The sequence below is a fragment of the Vidua macroura genome, chromosome 5 (assembly GCF_024509145.1).
Source record: "Vidua macroura isolate BioBank_ID:100142 chromosome 5, ASM2450914v1, whole genome shotgun sequence".
NCBI classification, from domain to species: domain Eukaryota; kingdom Metazoa; phylum Chordata; class Aves; order Passeriformes; family Viduidae; genus Vidua; species Vidua macroura.
The window spans coordinates 44,836,960-44,854,142 of NC_071575.1; the positions used below are offsets into that span (position 1 = coordinate 44,836,960).

General features: G+C 42.7%; 1 protein-coding gene across 1 annotated transcript in view; it reads left to right on the plus strand.

Annotated features, from left to right (window-relative positions):
- The first annotated feature begins 239 nt into the window (after positions 1-239).
- PRICKLE1 (prickle planar cell polarity protein 1) overlaps positions 240-17,183 on the plus strand; it is a 65,150-nt gene continuing 48,206 nt past the window's right edge. Inside the window, exon 1 of the mRNA XM_053978801.1 lies at positions 240-391. The gene's annotated coding sequence lies outside the window, so the exon portion shown is untranslated. The remainder of the gene's footprint in view (positions 392-17,183) is intronic.

A 17,183-nucleotide genomic window follows, 5' to 3' on the forward strand; every position in this document is an offset into this window, starting at 1 on the left:
CGGCCGCGCCCCCCGCTCGCCGCCGGCGGGCACCGCCCCGAGCCCCGCCCCGCCGGGCCCCGCGCGCCGCCGGCCGCGCCGGCCGCACGGCGATTGGCGGACGCGGCGGGCGGCAGCCAATGGGCGCGGCGGAGCGCGGCCGGCGCCGTCCCGGGCGCGGAGCGGCCGAGCCCCATTAGGGCGGGGAGAGCGCCGGAGCTCGGGTCAGTCGCGGCGGGGCGGCTGAGGAGGCTCCGGGCGGTCCCTCCGCGGCGCTGCCGGAGATGTGCGTCTCCCGCCGGCGCTGACTCCGTGGCACAGAGCCGGGTATCCGCCTCCCCCGTCGTCTATGTGACGGACCACACCGCCTCCCGGGAATACTTCGGCGTGGTCCGGCTGCGCTGCGGGGAGGGTAAGTGGAGGCTCCCCGGGGCGACCACTGACGGGCAGCTTGCGGCGGAGCGCCCGGCGCGTTTGGAGGAGCGCCGTCCGCAGCCGGCACCGTGCTTGTGGCGGCGGAGCGCTTCCCGCGGTGCGGCGGGGGTCCTGCGCCCTGCCCGGGGCTTGCATCGCCGGGACGCGCCGGTAAGGAGCCACCCGAGCCCTGTGCCGGCGCTCGTCAGCGCCGTTGGCACCGCGCCGTGCTGCGCGGAGTTGTCGGACGGGGCTGCGGGCTTGGGGGAGCGGGGAAAGCCCCCCGAGCCCCGCGGCGGCTGTCGGGGGAAGGTGTCGCGGCGCCGCCGCCGTGCCGGCTCGGTGCGCCCGGCGGAGCGAGCGGCGCGCCACGGTCGCCGGTCTGAGTGAGGGTCCAGATGCGGGAGCTCAGCTGTTGCCTGTCAGTGCGTGGCAACTGGCCCCTTCCAGGCAGCCTCCGCCCTCTCCCTTATCCTGAAAGAAGCGTCCGCCTCTGGGCGCCCTCTGGCCCCGAGCGGGGACGCTGGCGAGGTGGAAACCGCGGTCTGCCATCCCGGCGGCGTCTTCCGCGCTGTCTGCTTTAACTGGGGGGTAGTCCCCATACCCACCCCTGCAAACACGGACCTCGCTGAAGTATATGTTTGTGCTTTCCTTTCTTGACGAAGAGAGCTCTGGAAGGGCTATGGATCGTGCGCGAGTCCCTTCTCACAGAATAGTTGTGCCCACCGCGGGATTTCAAACTCCAGCAGCCACCATTTATCAATCGGCTGGGCTGGACTCAGTCCAGACGCTTTCGCTGTGGTCCGAGCCCGCGGCGGCTGACTCTGGCCTTTGACAGGAATCTCTCGCTGTACCTCAGTGGGGGTGGCCCAGGAAGGCAAAATAAAGCACCCACCAGTACCGGTGTTTCTAAATGCTATCAGCTGGAGAGCGAGGAAACGCAGCGGGGGGTATTTTACAAGCTCGCTGAGAAATGTTTACACAGCATTATTACATTAATGTTTACACATTTAATGGTTAACAATGCATATTCCCGACATGTTAAAGCCTAAAAAAAAATGCATAAATAAATTACTAGCGTTATTGTTGCAAAATTCCCTGTGATCATTGTTTAGCTGGTAACTGAGATCTTTAAACTACATGTTTTGCATGGCAAACTCCAAAGTACTGAGATTTTTCTAGTAGGATGGGGTTTTCTCCCCTTTAGCTGTAGTTCTTACTATTTCTAGGGGAATTAAGGTAATTTGTACTATTTCTTTGTAAGACAGGTATATTACAGTGGCCAGGTTTTCAGCCCAAGACGTGAGTAGATCAGAATGAGCCTGGACAGGGAGTAGAAAGGAAAGGAGATGGAGAGAGCCGTTACTCTGATGCAGTGACAGATCCTTTCATTTCTGCCTGCAGAGCCCCGGATGAGCCGGGCTGGTGCAGTTCTGCCAACAGCACAGTTAATTGCGTCCTGTAAATCAAGGTCCATGGAGCTGCTCTCTTTCTGTACAACAAAAGGTTTTGTAATGAGTAAGCCCAGATCAGTCATATAAAATTTTAACGTCAACTGGGCAAGGTGTGTGTGTAAGGACCTTACAGGGTTAATAGCTAAACTATTAAGATTGGAGTCAGATGTGGGTAAAAGCAACAGGAGAGTCTGGTTTTTCCTAATATCCTGTAGTATGATAACTCTGAAAAAGGTAATTGTTTAAAAAAAAATCTGTTTCAATTTAAGATTTATTAAGCAAGGAGAAACTTACGTAAACATAAGAATCCCTTTCTTGTTTGGAAAGGCAAGGAATGGCTAGAAATGTCATCTGAACTTAAAGACTACAAACTATGTGTGGATTTTTGTGCATATGTGCAAGAATGTTATTAATCTCATTTTCAGCTAGCTTACTCTGTGTCTTAGAGTGACTGGGGTGTTTAACTTGGGATTTTGGCAAAATGACTTCTGTGCTTTTAGGTTGGGTTTTTTTTTTTTTTTCCCTAGCAAATGAATTATTTCTAGCATTTAATAAGACTTTAAAGTACAAGAGCAAGAGAAAGCAAGTGCCTTCCAAAGAAGGAGAAGTGGAGGGGGTGGGAGGGGGAGTCAGTTACATATGTTATGAGTTGGGAATGTAAATTTGTATATAAGGAGAAGATCTGAAGAATGACTTGGCACACAAATGACCTGGCTTTTTGGGACTTCAAGAGTTTGGTCTGTCTCCCCCTATGGCTATAATAAGAGATTAAATGCATTTGGCATATTTAGTTAATTAGCATATGAAAATAGGATGACTTTTACTTTGTCATTGTTTTCCTGTGCAACTTTTCTATGCTAATGAACGTCTACATTTTACAGAGTAATTTAAATGGCTTTGCTCCATATTATGATTTTGCAGATTGGTTTGACCCTTTCTAATGCTGAAAGCCTTTGTATCGTAGCCTAAAAGTCCTTCCCCTTTGTCGTATGAATCTTGCGTAATAAATATGTTGTCAATTACTGCTATACACAGCTTCTAACAGGGCAGACTGAAAGTTGCTCTTAAATTGAAAGCCTCTATTTGCTTGGGTGTTATGTCTTATGCATTCCAGAATTAATTGGAGTGCAGTGATGAATTTCATTTAAAACAAACAAGCTGGGTTGTGTTTCTCTTTTCTGTGGCTATGTTATCCTAAAGAGATCCCTGCTGCTGGGGTACAAAAGCATGCTCTGAAACATTACTTTTTATTTTTTAACAGTTGAGAAACATCACTTGTATTTCTGGGAAAACTGTTGCCTTATACAATATTGCACTAAGAACGCTGGATTGAGATGGGTCCCTAGTCACCAAGTGGCTTATGTCAATATTCAGTTTACCCCCTTGTATTAAGGCTTAAGTTTCAGTTTGGCCAGTACTGGTTTTTGCTTATGCTGTTTAAACAGAAGTAAACTTGAGGTTAGCTCTAGCCATTAGTATGTGCTTGGTGTAAGCCATCCAAGCTTAGGTCCTGCTCCTGGAAATGTTTACAAAAATGAGTAGCTTTTACTTGTGTGCTTAAATTGTTTGGATTAGGATTCTTCTAATGGGAAGAACCAGCTTGGAAGGACACAGCACAGCTATTGCTCATCTTTTCCTCCTCCCACCTTATGGCTGAAGAATGATAGGAAGAAACATGTTTTTCAAGTAATATCACACTGAAGTCGTGGCATTTCTGGGAGAAATTCCCAGATAGATTACCAGATCAGTTTGCCAGAATTACATGCTTTTTTTCAGAAACAGCTCTTTGGCTGCTGGTTCATTGACAAAGGATATTTCCAGCTACTGAAGAAAATTTCACAGGTGGTCTGCTAAAACTCTTCCTCTTTTGCATTTTACTTATTTAAAATATTCACAAAATACATTATATATTTTTAGCAGAACTAAAAGAGCATTTGACTTCTCAGCACAAACTGATAATATTCCTCAAGCATGTTCTTGTGCGAGGAGGTTTTTTTTAAATGTACAAAATGAGTGAAGTGCTCATATACAAGAGGTAAGAGCCAACACAAACATTTTTAGTATTTTTTAAAAGGTCTGTAAATGACAACTTTTTGCTAGTTCACCTTTTCTTGGAACTCTGCCTAGAAGGCTTCTTAGAAGTTCTTAAATATAGCCATAGGGTTGGTGAGTTGCTTTTCAAGATCATTATGAACCTATCAAGCCCAATGTTTTGCTAGCTAGTAAACCTAGGGTAGACAGTGTCTCAGGTAGACCTTTCCTTTCCAGTGGATTGCACATCAACAAATGCCAGAACTGTTATTTCAGTTGTTGTGTACTCCTGTCTAAGGTCTGTGTTTGAAACATTGATTTATAGCACCTGATAGCTCTTGCTGTTCTGTCTTGTGTACTTCTCTCCTTCATTTTCTCTCTCTTCTCCTCTGTCCCCTCCTTAAGATGTAAGAGTATTATGGAGTGTGCTTGTAGGTTTGTATCTGTAACAGATATAACAAGTTTTATTCAGTTGTCCCCCTTTTATCTATGGACAGATTCCACAATTCACAATTACAGTCTTTGACTTTAGTAAGATTTTTTTTTAGAAATGTTTCCAGTTACACTCAATATTAGCTTTGTAGAGTGGTTGCATGCCTAAAAAGCATTTTCAGCTGCCATCCAAATACTGATGTATAATTACTTGCCTTTAATAATAATAAACAAAATAATTTTGTTTCCTATGATGTTTTCTGTAACCACCTTTTTGAGCTTGTTGCCTTCTAATTTTGCATCAAGTAACCCGGACTTAATATTACATGATTCCAGAACTAGGCTTCTCTGTCGGCACATCCTGTCTAATGTCTGTGTTAATGTGGTGTATATGAAAACTGACTTCTCTGTGGAACACTGATTTGTATAATTGCAACCATCATGATTAAAAATCTGCATGTCAATATCATGATGCTTATAATAAAACATACATTTATTTTTTTTAAGCAGGGTGATGTTAGTCCCTTAAATTTTCTTTGAGAGTTTTCATTGTCCAAACATCTTCATTTCTGAATGTGTTTGAGTGCTTAAAAAAAAAAAAAAACATGTATGCAGGGACAAATATAATAATGTAGGTCTTGGATCATGCTACATGGTAGGACTGCACCCTCTTGTTCTGTAGGAAAGCTGCATCTTCTCTCATAAGTCTTAAAAAGACTGATATTAAAGACTTGTCTCTGAATCTTTAAACGTATCTAGACAAATGCTTCTATGCCGTTCCTCAAAGCACGCATCCTTCCTGTATTCCTGTGATCCCTGCTGGAGCCATGTAAGCCACCTCTGACACAGGTGCTGTAATTGTTCAGCTTTACCCGTTTTGCTGTCCCAGATCTTGTCACTAGCAAAGTGCACTCCTGTGACAGTGGTGGTGCTGGCTCAGCAGGAGCTCTGCTGAGGCACCCAGGCACTCTTGCTCAACCCGTTGAGCGCTTGGGCTTGGTGGACACTGCCCTCACCCATGGCCCATTTTGGTAGCAGCAGAGACACACAATAACCACAGCAGAAACTGAAAGCCACCTTGTGCTTTCACATGTGGATCAACTTGTCTAACAGCAGTAAAACCTGACTTGTTTTCAAGTATGTTAAAAATTAGTGTATGATTAGTGAAGATAGTTTTTAAGGATCTCTTTTTGTAATCAAGCGTTAATCACCCAGAAGTTCAGAACTGTTTATGTAAAGAAATTGCATGTGTTTGTGTACATACTTTAGGATTAATACATTTTTATTTTATTTCAGACTCTTTGCAGGAATTGGTATTTTCATATAAAAATTAAAGCTTCACATGCTGAGATGACTATTCAAAGTATGAATATTTATATACTTTAAAATGAATTTTATGGAGGCGCTAAAGAAATGTCTGAACCTTGCATATTTGCATCTCTATATACTAACTGCTAAATAAATTATGCTAGGTCTAGAACTTCACTGGTGAATTGCAGATGTCTTTTTTTAAAAGTATACATATGGCTTTCCAAGAGCTTTGAACTGTTTCCTCGTGCTTTGCTCATCAGAAAGATGGTATGGATAACTTCATTGTGAGAGGGCATTTTTCCTGTCTTGTTTGCAAAGCATAGTGGAACTGTGTGGTAAATATTGAGTTTTCATTCATCCTTGAGCTGAAATGAGCACATTCTGTGCATATGGAATATGAAAAAAATATATACAAAGGGTATGTTTATATTTAATAAAATTAATAGTATAAAGCAAGTGCAGAGAAACTTACAAGCCTAAACAGCTTGGCAGGCCAATAGCCAGTGAACGTCTCAGACTACTGCCAAACATGTAGAAAGCAGACCAGGCTCTCATCTGTTACGAGGTACCAAAAAAACTTCCAGCCTCATGAGGATGTTGTTTACCCAGGATGCAGCTTTGTTCTGTTCTCTTAGCAGCTCGGTGTAGGTTTGGATTTCAGCAGATATCTGCTAGGAGGTACCAGTACTACTATTCAGGAGAAGTGCGACTGCCTAAAATAACCAAGCAGTTGTGTTACAGCAGCTCTCCACAGACAGATCCCAGAGTGTGGGTCCCTTTTTACAGGGTATTGGCCTCTCCTTGGGAGGCCCTGGGGAAGGAAGCAGTGTACCAGAGTAAGTCTGAAGAGAAAATCTGCATGGTTAGAGAGAGGCCTGTGTATTGCTGTTGTGCTCAACCATGAGCTGCCAAAAAGCTGTAGAAGCACTCTCAGCAAAGGATGCTGCCAAGTAGATTACTGAGCTCAATGGTTTCTTTAGCTGTTTGTGGATCTAGTAAGTGTCAAGCTTTACACCCAACCTTTCATACAGCCCATTTGCTTGGACATTTCTTGCAGGATGTAATTTTGGAAGATTGCTTTATTTTAATGTCTCCCTGTCTGCCTCATATTGTGCTGTGGCTGTTCATAAACATTTCTTACCTATTAGTGGATGTCTTATTAGCCTGGAGCTGATGCTGTCAAGAGGTACTGATAATATGATGGCTCTTTCACAAAGGTATACTTGGTGGATTTATTCTAGGAACTGGGGTGATACCAGGCTCATGTTCTTTAAGGCTTGTTTTGGTTTTTTGCTTTTTTGTTTTTTTGGGTTTTTTTTAACGTTGATGCATCAGTCAGTGTTCAACATCTAAATGCTAAGCACAAAACAAAGTTGGATATTCAAGGACATATATTTGTTCTTGGGTCTCTTTCCACTTTCTGAGGACCTCTGGAAGGAGACTTATGCTTTGAAAGAACATGTCTCATGAAGATCAGCAGGTACATCTTCAATTATGCAACATTTTTTTTCTGCAGGTAGGAGTCATCCTCCTTTGTGCAATTCTCTGCATTTACCTTCACCCTGGTTTGTTGCATACTAAATCAGCTGATATCTAATGTAATTTTGTATAGATAATCCAAGACTTATTTTTAAAAGGAAACTGTTGGCACATTTCCTGCCAGAGTGCTGGGGGGTGACTAAAAATCTGCTGTGAGCTGTAACAGGGGTTGTGCACGTGAGTGAAAGTGGGGAAAAAGCATTTCCAAAAGTTACAGTAATATTCTGTCAGTGTTGGACTCTGAATAAATATGAATTACTTCAACCTTGCATTTCTATGGTATATAAAACAATGAATTAAGTCTGAATTCCCTCTGTAAAATACTCAAGTTGTTTCCCTTGCGCTGTCACATAGTTGTGCAGGCATAGCTCAAGTGGAAATATAGAGATAGTTTGAAAATATTTTCTTTTCTTGCTTCTTTGTTTTAAGTGAACTTCCCCAAATCAGCCCAATCAGTACAGAACAGTACAAGGATTATGTTTGTGCACAGTGGGGTGGTGAAAGAGGAGCTTCCTAACCACATGCTGCTACCAAGAAAAAAAAAAGCCAAAAAAAAATTACTATAAAGCTGTAGCATCTGTTCTGCTCTACCTCCAAACCATGAAGTGATTTTGTCATCTATATCATATATAGGACTTCGTCTGACTTGAATTCCAGTATGAAGTGTTACTCTTTCTAACCACTGTAATATTAGTTGTGCAGACAATCCTGAGGAGTTTTGGGAGATCTGCTTAGGCTTGGGTATAAGTAATCATTGGGCACTGTTTCTAGTGATGCAAATAGGTCAGATCTCCACTTTCTAGGAATGGAAAGTCTGTGTCTTCTACAGACAAAATGGTGTGCTCCTCATTTTATAGAATAACTGTAGGAAAATATAAATCAGTTATGTCTGTCTGAAAAAAATGCAACAGTTCTCTCTAAACATTTTTTTTTAGAAACCTGTTTACTGACTGGGCTTCTGGCTTACTAATATCAGTCCCAAGTCTTTAAAAAAAAAAAAAAAAAAAAAAAGACAAACAAACAACAAAACCCCTGGGTAAGCTGCAAGTTCTCTTCTTCCCATCCCCCAGCTAGAGCCTCTTTGCCTGCCTTTGCTTGTGTACTCTATCGGTTTCACAGTTCATATGCTTATGTTATTTTAAAATCTCCCCCTGCACTCTGGTGGGAAACATGTCTGCTGTTTCCTTTCAAGCACACAAGGCTTGATTCTCCTCTCACAATGGCATAAATTGTGAAGAACTCCACTTGAAATCAGTGGACGTAAAGACATGTAAAATGGGGTGAGAGAAGAGCCCAGCCTCTGGTTTCTATTTTTAAGTGAGTCTGGTTAACCTAAAATTTTTCAATGTGCCACTGTGACTTCAGTTTTTAGATATCAGTTACTATGCTTGTTACTTTTTGTACATAATGTTTCATTTTCATATATAATACATCACAGCTAGTACCCCTAATGAGGATGCACATGTCTTTAATTTAATACCTTGGTACTACTATGTCAATTTTGGTACATAATAAGTAATATGTATGGTAAAGTACTTACCTTACTAGAGTCAGATCCTGCAAAAAGTCTGGGGTATAGCTGTATTCCTGTACAGGCCTCAAAGGAAAGAAGGCTGGATTGGCTCTATCTCTACAACTTCAATTTTGTGGTTTTCTCTTGCTTCAGTAGTTCTAATCTGTGGATCTTGTTCCTCATTATTCAGGTTCAAAATACTAATTCTATATAAACAATACTTTCTTTGTTACTGTTTTTTCTGTGCTTGTGAAGTGTTCTGCTCCATTCTTATATTTTGTACATGCTTAAGAACTTACTATAACATTAAATTTTCTCTGCACAGTGAAGTGCTTTGCAAGAAGCCTGGAATATCCATACATGATTTTTTCTATTGCCCAGGTTTTGGTGGTTGTTCACATTTGTTTATTTTTTGGCAATGAATTATGGTCCTTAATTGCCATCAGTAGTCAAATAACTGAATAAGATTATACAGCAGTGCTGTAGAAACTGTTCATGGTAGCTGTGATCTGTACATGTGTGGATATCTTTGAGAACAGTCACCTCATTCATTAACCAGTGCAACAGACTCCAACTTTATTTAGTTTTTGAAATTAATGCAACCTTCTCTACCTAACTGAAACATTGCTTTGACTGCCTCTTTCTATAGTTTAAAAAATGCCTGTGAAATAGTTGGCTCTTGTAATGTATTCAGACTTGGAGTAAATTTATTGGCGTATTTGAATTTTTGTTTTCTGCTTGAACAGCAAATCATGGTGTCCACAAGAGAGTCTCTTTAAATCTGGGGTAGGGTTAGTATATCCCTTAAATTTTATCTCCAATTTTATTATGATGAGGGTAAAAACACTGTGGTGTTTAGTTGTTGAGCTTTCCCCTTCCATTTTAGTCCACCAGCCCCCAAAAAGTCAAGAGGTTGCCTAGCTAGTTATGTGGTGGCCTTATGTATCAGGGCCAGCAGATGTCACAGAAGTTTGCTGTGCTGCACTGGTTGGAGTGATGCAGATTCACGCATTCAGTGTGGCTTTGTAGGCACAGAAGTGATGTGGAACTGGCTTCTGACCCCTTGACTACAGTTAATAATTCCAGTAGTGAATTCTTCCTTGTCCCTGATAGGTTTTGCATGATTTACCACAGGGAAAATGATTTATCATAGTAAGTTCATTGTGGTTTTAACTATGGCTTTTTTGAAGTGTAGCTGTCAGACAGTGAGGTGGCATGGTGGAGACCAAGAAGTGGTGTGAGCTGCTGTGGTCATGAGCAGTGGTGCTTGTCTACATCTGATGTGAGGAGTAGTGGGGGCAGAGAAAGGTGTTTGATAGGGACACATGTGCTTATCAATTCAATATGCATTTTCTAGCTGGAAGCTGGATACTTCTCAGCTTTGTTACATAGAGCCATCCTTGTTGTGAAGTAGGGAACTGACAACCTTCCAAGTGCAGAGATGTGCAGGTGATGGTCCTGGTGGCAGGCTTTACTCATGCTTATTTTTATGGTTTTAAGACTCATTCTGACATACCGTTTTGGGGGCATTTTAAAGCTCTTCTGAAAGTTACAATTTTTTGAGGCTGCAATGCATGTCTGTTCGTGCATTCTATTCCTGTCTGGAACAGAAGCTACTTTTGGTAATATTTTCAGAGCATAAGGTTTGGTGTACAAAAGTAATTTCTGGGTGCAAGGGAAACAAAAGGTGATGTGGTTAGAATACGAGACTCTGTAGGAAAATTAGTCTTTAACACAGATTGGTATATTCAGCAATCTTGCAGAAAGACTGAAATCTTATGAAGCACCTTATCAGGTTTATGACGAAGTGGCTTCTGTTGGAAAAAGTATGGAAACAGAAGAGCACGCTTCTGGCTCTGTCATTAGTTGTGGTGGTTAACAACAAATCAAAGATAATAGTGTGTAATCAAGTTGATGACTTAAAGGCTCTGAAGAAACTTAAGACTTTCTGCCTGTTGTGAAACTGGTGATGTCAGACTTGACCTCAGGAAATGGAGGTGGTTTTGGGAATCCAGAGCTTGAATCTGTTTATAGGTACATTTGAAGAATTTTCACCACAAAATACAGAACTGATGGTGCAATGCTTCTTCAAGACAGAAATCTGTTCTGGAAGCAGCAATAAACTCAGGGCAAATCTTAGAAATCAGTCCTTCTTGTAAATAATTCCAGAGCCATTTGCTTGCATTCTTGATTTGTAAGTAAGTATGCTAAAGCTATGACTACTGTACTGTTCACTATCTATTCCAGCCATCTTTAAAAGCTATTTTTTTCACAGAGAAGCTTTCTAACAAGAGGCCTCAGATGAATGCTTGGCACCCATGTCTTTTGTGGCAGAAAGCAAAAAAGTATGGTCTCTGAAGTCTGAGTAGATTAATCCTTCTATTCAGTGACAGGTCCATGTCATGGTATACACTATAAGAAAGTGTTCAAAGCTCTTTAAGAATGTTCATGTGTTAAGGATAAAAGTGTGTGTGGTGGGGAAGTAAAGCAATACTTTAAATAATGCCAGCAGGCTCTGAGTTTTTATCTGTGTCCCATTTAAGGAAAGTAAAAATGACTCAAAATTGGTATGCTGTGGAAGGGTGCACAGAAAATATATATTTCTTGACATCCTTCCAAAAGTACTATTTAAAGACAGTTTTGCAACATTAGTGTCTTAGCAGCATTCTGGTAGCCTCAGTTTTCCTTCCTGTGGAACAGTTCCAGCTCTCACTTTCAAATTAGCCTGTTGTGTGATACCTTATGAAACAAAGTAAATATCAAAAGGACACACTGCAACACTTCTGTCTAAATTTGACCCCAGTATGCACACAGCTTGGTACAGCTATGAATTTTGTCCTTAAGAAACATTTTGGAAAACTCTGATCATGTGTGCACATGCTGCACCTGTACCACCATAGATGCACACCAGGCATACCTCTATAAGAGCCACATCTCCAAAGCTGAAATGTTTGTGTAGCTGTTAGGTGAACACTGAAAGGTGCTTTACAAGCATGGAGGGCAGAGCATACCAACCAGAGGTGTACATGGTTATCAAGTCAGTGCTGTGACAGCTTTCTGCAGGAAAAATACTTGAGAAAAGTCACTGTGAAAATATATAGATGAAACTTACACACAATTAATTTACAGTCCTGGGCATTTTCACGTAAACACTAAAATACGGGGCTTAAGTTCTAACTACACTTCTGGCTCTGCAAAGGAAACCACATGTGATAGTGCCTGCCTTGCCTGTCTCCAGGGAAAAGTAGGGTGTTGCAGCTGGGAGGGTAGCAGCCAAGGCTGGTCAGGCAAACACCAAGTACAGACTCAGAGATGGCAGAAGATGTGCTAGTTAACTGGTGGGGTATGGAAAGCTCAGCTCTTGGGTTTAGGGCTCTGGCTGCTATTAATGTCTAGTGTGGGCCTCGCAGTTCTGATGCAAAAAAGGCCATGTGCTCTTATCTCCTTGCCAGGGGAGTTGTAACCATGGAGTTGGTGTGACTTTTGATGGTGGCCTAATGTAGAGCTGAACAAAAAGTTGCTGAATTGTCATAAAATGGTTTAGGTTGGGAGGGATCTTAAAAGTCACCTAGTTCCAACTAGGGGCAGGGACATCTCCCACTAGACTGGTTGCTCAAAGGCCCCTTCAACCAGGCCTGGAACACTTCTGGGGATGAGGTATCCACAGCTTTTCTGGACAACTTGTTTTGGTGTCTCACTAACTTCACAATAATAGCTTTCTTCCTAATACATGATCTAAAGCTACTCTCATTCATTACAAATCCAATACCCTTTGTTGTATCGCTGCATGCCCTTGTAGAAAGTCCCAGCTTTCTTGCAGGCACTGGAAGGCTGCTATAAGGTTTCCCTCAAGGATTCTCTGTTCCAGGCTGAACAGCCCCAGTGCTCTCAGCCTATCTTTGTAGAAGAGGTGCTTCAGTCCCCTCATCTTCCTGTCCTTCCTCTGGCCTCTCTCCAATAGGTCCATATTGTTCCAGTGCTGGGGACCCCAGAGCTAGATGTAGTATTCTAGGTGGGTCTCACCAGAATGGTGTAGAGGGGCAGAATCCCCTCCCTCAGCCTGCTGCCCATGCTGCTTTCATGCAGCCCGGGACACGTTTGCATTTCTGGGCTGCGAGTGCCCACTGCCAGGTCATTTTGAGCTTCTCATCCTTCAACACGCCTCTTCTGGCCTGCTCTCAGTCCGTTCTCTGCCCAGCCTGTACTTGTGCTTGGGATTGCCCTAGCCCAGGACCTTGCACTTGGCCTTGTGGAACTTCATGAGGTTTGCACAGACCCACCCCTCCATCCTGTGAAGGTCCCTCTGGATGTAATCCCTTCCTTCCAGCGCCTTCCCTCAGCGCGGGGCGGCACCGGCGCGCGGCTGTGCCCCGCCCGCGCCCGCCAGATGGCGCCCGCGCGCCGGCCCGGCTGATCCCGGCGGAATCCCGTGCGCCGGCCCGGCTGATCCCGGGAGATGATGTTAAGCAGCATTGCCGGGTGCAAGTAATGGAGATCGCTCGTGCTCTTATCCCTGTGCTTGTGGCACTGGGAGCGCATCTGCCTAGCTGTGTTTTCAAGGCTGAAGCTATTTCAAGGGCTGGTTTGCAGTGACATCAAAAGCAAAGCTTTTTAATTTCTCTCAAATTGCTTTATATGAATGATGTTTAAATGGTTTTGAAGGACAGAGAGCAACCTGTCCATGCATAAAACCCAGAGGACTGGCTACTTTTTCTGTCCCTCTGCTTGCTTTGTCTTTGTTAATTTGCCAGTGTTCAAAATTATACCGAAACCCAAAGGAGAAGGGAGCAAGCCTGAAGGTCTCAGCCCATATGCTAAAAGATCTGCATAGATGTTCATCTTTTGGCATGACATCTTGCTTCATGTTTTCTGTCAGGAGGAGATGGACATGACTTTCTAGGTAGAGCTGGGGAACAGGGATGTAGCCCCTCTGGTTACCCCAGCTGGCTGAAGGGTATGGCAGAAGCCCATCAGGCTGTGGTACTCCATGCTTGGAGAGTGAGCTCTTCCTCACCAGGTTTTCTCTTCCCAGGAGAGCCTCTGGCAGGGCGAGGATGTGTGATGCCTGTTGCTGTGGTGCAGCTCCATAAGCGTGCAAGTGGTCTGAGCACATAGGTGGAGGCAGGAGCCTTCTCACAGCCACTCCACAAACACCAGACAACAGAAGAAATCCAAGCACTTTGATGTGGTTCTCTAGGCCCCTGGTAAGCTGCCCAAACTAGTTTAACCAGGCCCAGAGGCAGAAGAGGTAGGAAGAAACGGGCTCTGCTGAATAGCCAAAGGAGTTCTTCCTTATCAGTGTCATTCCTAGGGAGCTTTTGCGCTGAAGTGAGCCTGTCCTGAAGGTACAGGAGTGAGATAGGCCTGCCTGAGACTGAAGGAGAAATGTATTTTCTTATTAATTGTGAGGAGGCCATCTGGGATCAGTAACTGTTGGTTCTCCTTTTGAAGGAGGGATGGGCAGGTGCTCAATTCAAGTTTGCAGAGTAATCCTGCTTGGGATGCAGGCTGTGTGTCACCACATCCCACTAATGACCTTTAAAGGAAAAAGGGAGGTCACTCAGACTTCAGATGACCTCAGGAGGTCACTGAGACTTCAGATGGACTGGGCCTTCAAATAACAGTGTCCATATCTTTCTGTGGATTCAGGGTGACCATCAAATAAGGAAGGGATGTGACTCACCTGGCAAACAAGAAAGGCTGACAGCCTGTGCAGCCTGCACAGATTTGTGCATCAAAGATTTGTGGATCAAAGCTGTCAAGCACCCTGAGCTGTGTGTGTGGCGAGCCCCTCCACCTCAATTAAGCTAGTGTAACAGCTGAAAAATGGATTAAATATTCAGTATTGAGAATTTTCTGCAGAAAAGAAAGGGGGAGGAATTGCTGGCACTGCGGAACTTGGGCATCTGGCCAACTTGACCAAAATATTCTTTAAAAATGATGGTTGTTTCTCAAAATTTTAGGCATGTGGTTTGAGAGTTTTCAGCTAAATCCTTGTAAACATTATCCTGTTAGCATGAAGTGTTCATGGCTTTATAGACTTTCTGATGGGGCTGTGAGACAGAGATGCTAATAGCAAATCACCTGAATGGCAGATGTTGAAGACATTCTCAAATAGACCAGAAGGTTTTGTTTTTTTTTTTTTTTTTGTTCCCTAATCTTCTACAAATACTGATTAGTGCTACAACAAACAAGACCTGTCTCCTTTTGTACCCATCTTCCCACAGGAGAAAGAAAACATTCTTTGAGGAGTGGTGGGGTTGGGTTTTTGGTGGTTTATTTTTCTTTTTTTGATTCCTTTATTTCAGTCTTGGGAAAGGAGACCCTTGGTGGTAAATAATTGCATTAGGAACTAGGAGGATTGACTTAAATGAAAGAGCCTTGTTCATCAATTCATTACTTAATTGTACAGTGGACTTTCTCAGCACTGCTTCCTGGTAATCATCCAAGTCCTTCAGCTCTGATACCTGTAAACAATTAGCATTCTCCCACATGGGACACAAACACTTGATCAGTGTTTAACAGGATATTTGTGTGTGGCAGCAATTTAACCTCCTTAAGGAGTCTTCCTGTCCTCCTCCTGCCTTTCTCTTCCATGGTCTTTCCTCCCAGTTACTGGTATAGTCAATTTATATACAGATTCTAAATACAGCTGTTTATATGTGATGCTGCTGTCTTCTCTGTCCTAAGAGCTGTAATTGCACAAAAAAAGTCAGGTTTTAATTGTGTATCTCTAGTCATCCTCTAATGTTCACACCTGCTTTTCAGTTTGTTACAGGGGTAAGCTGCTGATGGGAACATGATGTTCTCCTCTCTCATATTGGAAAAAATGAAGTGGTTCCTGGGCCTTCTGTGAGGTTCCTTTTATTGCTGTCCTCCTCTTGGGTTTGAGCAGATTACAATGCTGCTTGTGTCTGGACTGGCCAAAAGCACAGTATGTGGAAGCAAGAATTACTATGAAATGTACATTACCCAGGATGTAGCTTGGCCATTGAGTGACATGGAGTTAGACCTGTGGTGCTGAACCTCTTATAAGGTCTTAAAATGGATTGCAAGTCAACATATAATGAAAGACTCTTAAAAGTACATTTCTGAATCACAGGACATACTGATATGGAATACATACAAATGAGAAAAGTCTGGGAACTACTTAGCCAGTGGTGAAGGGTAAGTAAGTAAAAACAACCCCGCTGAACAGTAAAAGTGGTTGACTCCTCTGTGCTTCTACAAAATGGAAGGTGTCCTAAACAACCGTTTTCTTTGAGTGAAACATTGCCCAACCCTAGTGCTAGTTTTAATATGTGATGATGAGGCATGAAAATTGCCATGGAAAAGTTCTCTGTGCTGCAGTACTGCTTTGAAAAAGAAACACGCCCCAAATTTGTGGATGTTGTTGCAGTAGCTTCCAGTTTTCAGGAGGTAATGCACAGCCTGAATGATGTGTTTACAAAGAAGAACTTTTTTAAATGTACTGAAGTAATAGAAACACTGTAGTGGGATCTGAGATGGCAGTCCTTTGCACATCAGCTGCAGTTGAAGCACTTCAGGATTCGATGTGTGATGCTTGTAATTCTCTTGGTCTTCAGCAACCTGTGCAAAAAACTGACTTCAAGGATCAAAGTTACCCATATTTTACATCAAAAAATTGTGAATAACAACTAGCTAGCAATTTACCCATCAACAAGTATTTATTTGTCAATGAAGACCTTCAGAAATCAGGAGAAATGGAAATAACTCTTTTTTAACAGTTTTTTTTTTCCTTCTTATAATGACTAAGATTTCTTAATAACGATGCTTTGCCTTTAAAAGTAGAGATACTTTTATTTGGAACTTGGAATATGTAAGTCTTACTGCAAGTGCTACCTGTATGTTTTGTCTGACTGACCATTTCTTATTAATTACAAAGCTAGAAGTAGATTGGGTTGATAAGGCATAACCCTGAAGCTGCTTCCTGTGCATGATCCTTAGTGTTTTTTAAATTCTTTTCTTATCACATCTAATCATGTCTGGCATCATGACACATGCCTTCAGGGGATGACAGGCTGTGGTCCTGTAGGATTTTTGTTTAAGTCTTCTGGTGTAAGTTTTAGGAAGCTTCTATTGACTAGGTAACACTTTCAGCTTGTGGATAGCATGCTGTCTGTACCCTGGCATGTAAAGACTATACAGGAATACAAAACATTGACATCACAGGCAACAGTTTGAAGCTGATATTCCATAGTTCAATGTTTGTGCTGTGACCAGGGCAAGCTAAGATTTGGCAGGATTGTTAGCTCAAGGAAAGCCTAATGAAGTAAATAAAATTTTCAGCATTGCTTCAGTCTTAAAAAATCCCTCTAAAAGGTAGACAGCTCTTACCCTTCACTGAAGCCTGAACTAAATATCAAAGAAATTTCTTGAAATAAGACCAAATGCACTGAAAAACAAGTGCAGGGTGTTTTTGGTTTTTTTTCTGGAAGCTCAAGTAAGTTCATTGAAGGGCTGGTATTTTTCATCAGTGAGTACTGCTG